Raw genomic sequence first — 11,449 nt, forward strand, 5'->3', positions numbered from 1 at the left:
CTCGCAGGTCCAATTACGACCTCTAACATGCTTTCTTGCCATGTTGAACAATTTGGAAATGGAAAGAAATGGTAGAAAGATCAATTGGAAGAATTCTAGGAGAAAATTGAGTTTTGTGTGGATGTTTTAACAAATACATAGGTATTTATAGAGTTTTTGGGTAAATTTTATGTTAAATAAATTTATTTAATTATTTTAGCCATTGGATTTTAATTTGTGCCGTTACATCTTTTTTTTACCGTTAGATTTGAGTATATTCAATCTCAACCGTTGGATTCAATGTATTTTAAAATAACATATTTTTTAAAAATGAAATTTGAATCTGGACCGTTGGTCCAACGGTCCTTAAAAGATGGCCATCAGATGCGGAAAAGAGTCGTTGGGCTCAGGCAAGTGGGCGACATGGCCCTGACGCTGGGGTCCCATGCTGTCGGGACGTGATGGCAACCAGCCCGCGTGGGGCGCGTTTGCGAGTGACCGGGCTGAGACTGGCCCAAAATCAGGCGAGTCCACGTGTGTTTGGGGGGAATTTGGCCCAACTTTAGCATTTGGCTTTTAGCCCAATGTTTTAGCTTGGGTTGGGTGGTGTTTGGGGGGAAATTTTGGAGGGAAATTTGGCAAATAGCCTAGGGTTGGAGTTGGTCTAAAGGATCTAAACCCTAAAGTAAAATAATACTAGCTAAATTGGTTAGGTTTTCATCATGGATTCTCTCCTTCCTCCCCTTCTCTCATATTTTTTTGGGAGACTTTGGATGCGGTCCCTAGTTATGAACAATCTTTGACTGAAACTTTGTTGGTTTTCAATTTTTGATCCAAGTCCCTAAAATTAATTGATAATTTATTTCTATGTACGTTACTATATTTTTTAAATTAAAAATTAAAATTTATAGTTGTTTATATTAATGAGATTTTAAATAAAAACATAATTTGTGGGATTAAAAATATTAAAATATAAATATACTATTGTGTGTGTGTGTGTAAACATGGGTACATTCATAAAAAATAACCAAAAAATTATTGTATCAAAACATGGGTACATTCTTCAAAATGGGTACATTTAGCAAAAATAAAAATGGGTACAAATAAATAAAAAAATATGGGTACAATACAAATAAAACTTTAAAAAATATGGGCACAAAAAGAAATTAATATATGGGTACAAATTAAAATTGAAAGGAAAATTGGTACAAATTAAAAAAGGGTTGCAAATTAAAAATGGGTACAAACTAAAAATAAAAATATATGATAAAAAATTTAGCCATAAATATAAATATACTAATTGTAACATTTTTAATATTAAATGAATATATTTATAAATAAAAAATATTTTATTATTGAAATAATTAATGATATTATTAATACAAAGGACCTTGATCAAAAATTGAAAAGTAATAAGGTTTTAATCAATAGAGTAGTAAAAATAAGGATGAAAACCTAATTACTCCTATTTTTTTTCTTCTTTCTCTCTCTACTTTTTATTTCTTTTATGGGAAATTTTATTTAAACCCATCTAACTTATTTATACACCAAACTTACTCTTTGCATCAATTTGATTTTTAAGTAAACTATTAATATCTCTTTAAACCCAAATTTAATACCTAATATACCCCCATAAACTCAATTCAATATGTGAATTTTTTTTACACCCATTGAATTTTTAACTCAAAGCTGCTGCTGTGCCACTTGACTTTCTAATAATAAATGGGTTACCTCCTCCTTAAACTTCTCCTCATTCTCTTCGTAACTGGACAAAGCAACTACTTCTACCTTTATATTAAAAAATGAAGTACCAGAGACAATAGGCTTTGACTAATAAGAACGTTATACAAAGCAAACATGACCAGAGAGTAGAGAAGAGTATAAGAGATCTCATAGTAAAAAATTCGCTCAAGGTGGTACTTTTATGGGCTTGGGGCTTTGGTACTCCATCCCATATCTGCAGAATTTACAATACTTAGAGATGTATGGGAAAAGGAATAAAGTATAAAAGAAAAATAGAGCTGAAGAAAAAATTACCTTCTGTATATCTACCCTTATCACAGGGTCCAGATATTCAAAAGGGGTCTAAACAAGCAGCCACAAACAAGAAAGTATTAATACGCAACAAGAAAATCATTTCACGAGGACAACTTAATTAGACATATCCTATTAATATGCATACGAAGTATGCTCATATCTTTGTTTTATCATGTTCACGTATAACAAAATCTGAGGAGTAAACATATGCTTTCGTTGTTGTTTGTTTTAGCCGGAAGGTAGGATGCTTTCGTTGTATTTTGTTGAAAAAAATTACAGTAAAGTAACTTCTACACTCTAAAAATTGGAAATCAAACGAACAAAAAATTCATAAATTGAGTCATACCTTGGTTGGGGGATTCAAAATTTCAAAATCATCATCCATCAATAAAAAAAACTTGTTTTTCTCTATGAGAGCTATTAGGGTTTTAGCCAAAATGAACGTAGGATAAACAAAGAGTGATCGTAGGGTTTAATTATAGTATTTGAGTTTATTGATAAATTTGAGTTTTATTATTAATTTCATTTTGTATTTAATAGTAATTATGCAATATAATAAAATAGACAATTAACATTTAAAATTTAAGTTGGGTATAAAAAGAGAGTGCTATTAAGCCCACCTCATTTTCTTATCTTCCCACCCCACTTATTTTGTCACCCACTGTTAAAAGTAAAAACAATGAGATACTATCTCTACACCCACCTTTATTCCTAAAATAACCTTAATATTTTAAATTCCTAATAATAAATAAAAGATAAAATAATAATTATTTATTTTTTTGTTTGTATAATCTGCTTATGATTTGTAGAAAAAAAATCATGAATTGGGCCTAGTACTCCTTATCAATGGAAATTGTTTGGTGATACCAATGGAAAACTTGAGATCTAATTTTGTATCCCAGCTGGAGAAGATTGTCGTGAGTTGGTTTTGGACTAGAGAAGATGTCGCATGCATGGCGTATGGAACAGGCGACACGTTCTAGTCGGATTGCGCATATGGATGAGTGGCGCGGGTCACTTCTTCCCGGATCTGCAGACGGTTGGCCTGCAAATAACAGGTTCATGGGTTCGGAGTGAGTGTTTTAGCCGTGAGTTTTATCTTCGGATGAAACAAGTGGAGGACGGCAGATATGGAAGAAGAAGAGGAAAAAGAATGGAAGGGGATGTAAGGGACGATCTGGGCATGGTTCTGATAGTATTTGTTTATACCATACTTAAGGCCTCTGTATTTAGATCTCGTATAAATACTCGGGGGACTCAAATGTAATTATGTAATCAAGGAAGGGGCAAATATGTAATAAGTGAGGAGCCCTTATTCTATAAAAGGACTCATTACCCTCACAATTAGGAGGCCAATTCCTAAGGCTCCTCACCCCTTCAAGCTCTCACTCTTAAAGCCTCTCAGATTCATTACAGAGGCTCTCTCTCCCTCAGAAATACAATATCAGTGTGGACGTAACCCAAACCTTGGGGTGAACCACGATACATCTTGTGTTATTTACATTACTTGCAGATTCATGGTCGGATTTATGTTGTTCCAAGACTTCCGGTTTTGTGCATCAACATTTGGCGTCGTCTGTGGGAATCGATACGAAAAGTTATGTCGGTTCTCTTTCATTTTTTCACTTCCGCCGTGAATCTGCAAAATCTGCAAAAACCCAACAACCTAAGCTTTCCCAAAAAAAAAAAAAAAAAACCCAGAAAACAACAAATCAAACACTATTTCCAGTCAATGTTTGGTAGCCGAGAAAACCAGTAAAAAAAAAAAGCAGCTAAGAGAGACAGCTGGGTCGTGGGATCTTCAACATGTGGCGCGTTGTGCTGCTGCAACGATTTGGGTCGTTCTGCCAAAATGCTCAACCTGTTACTCGAAGCTCCTCGGTAGCTCAATCCCACATAGCGTTCAGAAGCTGGGTCTCTATCAACAAGCATATTAGGAGAGTTCTCAACCCAAATCAACTCCCTTGTTCCTCACAAACCCGCCTGAGCCAAACGATGGGCTGCACCGTTCCCCTCACTTTGAATCAAGCTTGTCGTTGCATGAACAAAACTTCACAGGAGAACCCAATTATCATTGACGATAGGACCCAAAATGGAGTGATCATCGCCCTCCCCATTCATTGTCGTAAGGGTCAAGTTGGAATCCCCTTCGAAAAAGATCCCTGAGCTGCATGAAACTATTTCTTGAGCAAATTGCAAGAATTCACCACTACAGTTGCTAATAATCACCCCAACGCCACCTTTCCTCAATCTCTCATCCCAAGCACCATCGAAGTTACACTTTAAGAAACCTGTGTCAAGAGGAGACCACTTTTGTATGGTTTGCATCGATACCATTTTGCTAGGGGAGTGATAGTGTCTAAAAGCAAGTATCCATTCCTCGGCTCCCAGAGCCATATTACGTGGATGATTGATTGTACCTTTCTACAAAAGATCATTATGAGCTCTCCAAATGCTCCATATAGTTGTCAACACCAAGTCAAAAGTCAACTTGGCGGAATCATGAGCAAGCTAAGTTACCCAATCTCTAAAACATACTGATGAATTATTAAACAAGAAACTTAATTAACAAATCTCATCACTTGAAATCCCATCATTTTTTTTCTTATATTATTTTATTTTCTTTTGGTTTCTATATTACAAATTTAAAAAGTGATGGGATTTCAAGTGATGAGATTTGTTAAGTTGTTTGAATAGTATATTTTGGTTGTAGAGTTTGAATGTGAGAGTTTCTAATACAAGAAAACAAAACACATAAATTGAAAGAAAAAAAAAACCATAAATAAACGTCTCAAAAAAAACATGGGCGGTCGCGAAATGAAAACAACGACGCAAGTGTGCAAGAGAGTGAGAGAGGAATTTGCAAGTAGCATCACAATATGCAGCTTGAGAAGAATGTCAACTTCCCACATTCAATTGAATGTTGCCAATGAAAACCAGCAGTTGCGAGAGTGTATTAGATGACTACATAAATCTAGCTAGCAGCCTAGCATATAACTCGAGAAACAAACAGCTTTACTTTAATCGATCCTTCACATAGCCTATGATCGATGCAAATCCAGGTGGCAATTAGCACTATATCAGTAGTATCCTTTTGCAAATTATAGAATGATATTGAAACTGACATTAGGAGGCTCAAAACAAGGAAGATTAACACACATGCATGATTGCACCTCCATTTCCAACAATGTCACAAAACAATTGCAAACATAACATTCCAAGGCAACTTATGCTGGAAAGTACATTTTCTTTTCAGATTGAATAAAAACCAATCATCAAAAGACAAGGGCTCCAAAGTTTCAGAACTTGAAGGACAACAAGGTTCTAATTTTAGGAGTTACGCGAAGCTTCCAAACGAAGCTCCACTTCCACTATCCAGCCAGTGTTAGTCATAATATCATTCCCTTACCAAACAAGCATATCCTCAAACTCAAAGATAGGTATAAGAGCTAAACGGGTCATTTTGGCCGACTAACTATGTGGTCATCAAAAGACAAGGACTCCAAAGTTTCAGAACTTGGAGGACAACAAGGTTCTAATTGCAACACTTTGAATTTGACTGGAAAATAACATGTTGGATCGGATTCTTACAAAATATAAGAAGAAATAAAATATAGAACCGTAATTTAAAAGAAAATAAATGTGTCAATTGAATTATGAGTAGAATTTACAGTGCAAACGGAAAACAAGCATTCAATCTCTATTACGATGGTTACAACACTTTTCGTCCACCATCATATTTTGTAAGGGGTGTGATATCCACACATCCCATTTTACTTTTTACACACATTTTTAATTTTCGGCCGTTTGATCGGATGAATTGAAGAAGATCAACGGACAAAAATTATCAAGGGTGCGTGAGAAGTAAAATAGGGTGTGTGGGATAGCACATCCCTTTTGTAAACCAGTTCGATTCCAAGCTGAATGGTTGTTGCTTCATAGTCCTCCGAAGAACTGACAACCTGCACAGTTTTAGAATGCAATTGATGAAGATAAATTAAGATTGTTGTGATCGTTTTCAACAAAACCTCAAGCATATTCACCAAAACCAAATTGCATATATGTGCAACTCATTTACGATTTTCCTTGGAAGGTAAGGCAAATGAAAATGTAGCATCACTTAACATTATAGATAAAAAGTTGCATACTTAATTAAAGTCCCGTCCTACGAACAATCTACAGGTTGGACTAAGCATGCAATTATTCATATACATTATATTCTCAGGTTGTTTCCATAATCTGGATATCATGAAGTTTTCACGCTCCGGAACAGAAAAATCTGTGGCACTAGTCACAGTTTATATGCTCTCCTAAAATTCTATCCCACCCCATTCATTACGAACACGACAAAAATAATTATTACAATTTTCAATAAGGAAAAACTTATAAAAGTTCAGGCAGCTTACTTTACAGCACCGTAACCAAAAGCCTCTGCAGTTTGATCAAGCTCCTGGTCAGTCCACTCTTCACCCTTACCTGGTTATGATTTAAAGAAATCATTACCCACTTAGGTCAAGGGATATCATACACGTTCAATAAGAACATTTTGCTACGATCCTTGGATTCATCAAGCAGATCAATCAATCGGACCACCTCACTTGGCTCCATCTTCTCCAATGACAAGACCGAAACCAACATGGGTAATTTTTGGTTTCAAGGCACCATCAGTTGGGTAACCTGCACGTTTAGCTGCCTGAAACAAAACACCAAATTAAGTTCATCCGTATCTGCATCGCAACCCTAAAATAATTATAACAAGAACATAGACCGGAAAATGCACGAACACCACAAATCAGGGTATGCAGAGACAGGTCACAGCTTTAGCAACGTACCTTCAGAAGCATATCAAAATGCTGTTGCTGGCCAACATCGGTAACATATATGATCCAATCAGCTTTCTCATCATTAAGGCGACACCTGTGCAACACATTGCAAGTAGAAACATCAGTAAGAATGAAAACTTACTCTCAAATTTTCCAGTGCAAGCAACAACACCGGCTCTACATCAAACAGTTTTCGCCAACTCTCACTTTACGTTCACCAAATTTTCTTCTTCCTGAGTCGGAAAACAAGAGTCACAAAATCAGATACAACTCCAAAGGCCCAAACATTAAACACTCAAACCAACACTCACACGGACAAACACACAAACAACAACAACAACAAAGCCTTTTCCCACTAAGTGGGGTCGGCTATATGAATCCTAGAACGCCATTGCGCTCGGTTTTGTGTCATGTCCTCCGTTAGATCCAAGTACTCTAAGTCTTTTCTTAGAGTCTCTTCCAAAGTTTTCCTAGGTCTTCCTCTACCCCTTCGGCCCTGAACCTCTGTCCCGTAGTCACATCTTCGAACCGGAGCGTCATTCGGCCTTCTTTGCACATGTCCAAATCACCGGAGCCGATTTTCTCTCATCTTTCCTACAATTTCGGCTACTCCTACTTTACCTCGGATATCCTCATTCCCAATCTTATCCTTTCTCGTGTGCCCACACATCCCACGAAGCATCCTCATCTCCGCTACACCCATTTTGTGTACGTGTTGATGCTTCACCGCCCAACATTCTGTGTCATACAACATCGCTGGCCTTATTGCCATCCTATAAAATTTTCCCTTGAGCTTCAGTGGCCTACGACGGTCACACAACACGCCGGATGCATTCTTACACTTCATCCATCCAGCTCGTATTCTATGGTTGAGATCTCCATCTAATTCTCCGTTCTCTTGCAAGATAGATCCTAGGTAGCGAAAACGGTCGCTTTTTGTGATCTTCGCTAGATTGCTCCGGTCATTAGTGTGGATAAGTATATAAATGGATAGAGATAGGAAAGCAAACACAAGATGTACGTGGTTCACCCAGATTGGCTACGTCCACGGAATAGAAGAGTTCTCATTAATTGTGAAGGGTTTACACAAGTACATAGGTTCAAGCTCTCCTTTAGTGAGTACAAGTGAATGATTTAGTACAAATGACATTAGGAAATATTGTGGGAGAATGATCTCGTAATCACGAAACTTCTAAGTATCGGAGTGTGGTGTCGTCTTGACTTGCCTTATCTGTCTCATAGGTAGATGTGACATCTTCTCTGGAAGTACTCTTCCTCCATCCAGGGGTGGTATCTTTAACTGGTGGAGATGCACAAGGTAATGTATCAATTTCACTTGAAGCTTACTTGTAGTTTCAGGCTTGGTCAAGCGCGATACAAACCATGTAGTAAGAGTCCCCCAAGTCGCCGAGCTAGGGGGTCTGCTGAAAGAGGTGACAGACAAGGTAAGCAATCAGAGCTCCGACTGATTGTTCACCTTCTCCCCATCTTGCAGCAGCATGAAGGATAAAGAGAAGAAAAATGAGAAGAGATGATATGAGATACTTTTGCTTTTGAAGAAGTAACTTTCCACAGGCTTATTCTTGAACTGAGCTGGAGGGTTTTCTGGTTTCCTCCAGAGTATAAGGCTGACTGAAGAATTTGAGGGTCAAAACAAGTCCATCAAATCTAGAGTACGTTCCACCCTACTGATATGGGATACTTTTGCTTTTGACAGAGTAATGGATGTATCGGCACGTGTGCTGTTACGCTTGTCTCCACATGCTTCCTTGTATCCTTCGCACTTGCCCTATCTGTTCCTCAAGCAGATGCGGAATCTTCCCTGGAAACATAAGATGTTGAAGATGAGTACTCGAGAGCAATGCCAGGTAAGTAATCAGGTAAGGGGTTCCAGGCAGTCAGTTCCTGGCTGGAAGCTTGATTCCAAGTGCTGACTGATTGCTCTCTTTCTCCTTGTCTTGCAGGTAAAAACAAGGCCAAAGGAAAAGACAGGGAAAAAGCATGATATGGGATACTCTTGCTTTTAACCCTGATGATATGAGATATTCTTGCTCTAGTATAGCTTGTTTGCAGAGGTATTATCGGGGGGAAAGAAAGCTGAATATTTCGAAAGGCTTCGTTGGGAGTGCCCTCTCAGATATGATGAAGGGTTGAGCATTTTTGCAGGTCTGCATGTCTGTTGGGGATGGAGGTCGACATATATAGGAGTCTCCCTAACAAGTAGTAATGCTATTCCTTTACCCTGCTTGGTCATAGCACGGTAGTGGGAGCTGCCAGTTTCACATGTTTTAACTCTGTCAGAGCACTTTGAAAAAGTGGTCTGTGGTATCTGGCTCTCGAGATTCGGAGAACGATGCCTCTTCGATTTTTGAGAAAGCAATCATGCTGGGGGTCTGGCTCTCGAGATTCGGAGAGCAGTGTCTCTTCGATTTTTGAGAAAGTAATCATGTTGGGAGTCTGGCTCTCGAGATTCGGAGGGCGGTGCCTCTTCGATTTTGGAGCAAGCAATCTTGTTGGGAGTGTTGTCTCGAATGTGAGTAAAGGTTGGGCATGTTTGTTAGTCTACCTTGCCACGAAGCACAAAGGTTGACACACAGGGACTTTCCAATTATCCAGCAATGGTACTGTTCCTTTACCCTCTCTTCGATTTTGAGAAAGTAGTCATGTTGGGAGTCTGGCTCTCGAGGTTCGAAGGACGGTGTCTCTTCGATTTTGGAGCAAGCAATCTTGTTGGGAGTGTTTTCTCGAATGTGAGTAAAGGTTGGGCATGTTTGCTAGTCTACCTTGCCACGAAGCACAGAGGTTGACAAACAAGGACTTTCCAATTATCCAGCAGTGGTATTGTTCCTTTACCCTTGTGGGTAATAATATGGTAGCTAGAACTTCAAAATTTATGTGTCTAAACTTTGTTAGTGTTGTTTCTTTGCTATTCTTTTACCTTTCTTGGTCAGAGCGATGTAGTGGGAGCTGCAAGCTTCACGTGCTCAACTTTGGCAGAGAACTTTGGCAAAGTTATCTGTGGTACCCATGAGCTATTGTTGCGTGTGGGAAGTGGGTGATTGAACAGTAAGATTCATGTGCTTTCTACTTCACCAGAAGTCTTCGACAGAATGCCCATAATTTCTGCAAAGCTGAGTGTGCGTGTGACAGGTGCTGACAAGGCTAGAAAAGTAGGTGCCTCTTCGATTTCTGAGATCGGCCCTCGTGGTCTCTGAGCAGCCCAGCTTTTGAGAAAGCGAGCGCCTCTTCGATTGATTCGGAGAACGATGCCTCATCGATTTTTGAGAAAGCAATCATGCTGGGGGTCTGGCTCTCGAAGATTCGGGGAGCAGTGTCTCTTCGATTTTTGAGAAAGTAATCATGTTGGGAGTCTGGCTCTCGAGATTCGGAGGGCGGTGCCTCTTCGATTTTGGAGCAAGCAATCTTGTTGGGAGTGTTTTCTCGAATGTGAGTAAAGGTTGGGCATGTTTGCTAGTCTACCTTGCCATGAAGCACAGAGGTTGACACACAGGGACTTTCCAATTATCCAGCAATGGTACTGTTCCTTTACCCTCTCTTCGATTTTTAAGAAAGTAGTCATGTTGAGAGTCTGGCTCTCGAGATTCGGAGGACGGTGCCTCTTCGATTTTGGAGCAAGCAATCTTATTGGGAGTGTTTTCTCGAATGTGAGTAAAGGTTGGGCATGTTTGCTAGTCTACCTTGCCACGAAGCACAGACGTTGACACACAAGGACTTTCCAATTATCCAGCAGTGGTATTGTTCCTTTACCCTTGTGGGTAATAATATGGTAGCTAGACCTTCAAAATTTATGGGTCTAAACTTTGTTAGTGCTGTTTCTTTGCTATTCTTTTACCCTTCTTGGTCAGAGCGATGTAGTAGGAGCTGCAAGCTTCACGTGCTCAACTTTGGCAGAGAACTTTGGCAGAGAACTTTGGCAAAGTTATCTGTGGTACCCATGAGCTATTGTTGCGTGTGGGAAGTGGGTGATTGAACAGTAAGATTCATGTGTTTTCTACTTCCCCAGAAGTCTTCGACAGAATGCCCATAATTTTCGCAAAGCTGAGTGTGCGTGTGACAGGTGCTGACAAGGCTGGAAAAGTAGGTGCCTCTTCGATTTCTGAGATCGGCCCTCGTGGTCTCTGGGGAGCCCATCTTTTGAGAAAGCGAGCGCCTATTCGATTTCTGAGATCAGCCTTCGAGGTCTTTGAGCAGCCCAACTTTTGAGAAAGCAAACGCCTCTTCGATTTCTGAGATCAACCCTCGTGATCTCTAAGCAGCCCAGCTTTTGAGAAAGCAAACGCCTCTTCGATTTCTGAGCAGGCGCCTCTTCGATTTCTGAAGCTCCGTCGAGTGCAGATTTTTATAGGGGCTGGCATTAAGTTCCAAAGCACACTTGAATCTCCACCAGTAGAAGCTTCATTCTTGCACTTCTAAGATCTTGATTTGTCCGACCTCTTCTCTCTTCAACACCTTTGAAAATGTCTGGCCCCTCCGACCGTCGTTTTGACTTGAACCTTGTTGAAGAGGCAGCCCCGCCTTCTCCAGACAACATATGGCGCCCATCCTTCGTCTCCCCTACTGGTCCTCTTATCGTTGGGGATTCCGTGATG

At 39.4% G+C, this 11,449-nt stretch overlaps 1 long non-coding RNA gene across 1 annotated transcript; it reads left to right on the top strand.

Moving 5' to 3' along the window:
• The first annotated feature begins 9,172 nt into the window (after positions 1 to 9,172).
• On the top strand, positions 9,173 to 10,556 carry LOC126605617 (uncharacterized). The gene is made up of 3 exons (XR_007617014.1): positions 9,173 to 9,382; positions 9,600 to 9,641; positions 10,339 to 10,556. It is a non-coding gene; the product is annotated as an uncharacterized LOC126605617 (long non-coding RNA).
• The last annotated feature ends 893 nt before the right edge of the window (positions 10,557 to 11,449 follow it).

This window comes from Malus sylvestris, chromosome 15 (genome assembly GCF_916048215.2).
Source record: "Malus sylvestris chromosome 15, drMalSylv7.2, whole genome shotgun sequence".
Classification (NCBI taxonomy): Eukaryota; Viridiplantae; Streptophyta; class Magnoliopsida; order Rosales; family Rosaceae; genus Malus; species Malus sylvestris.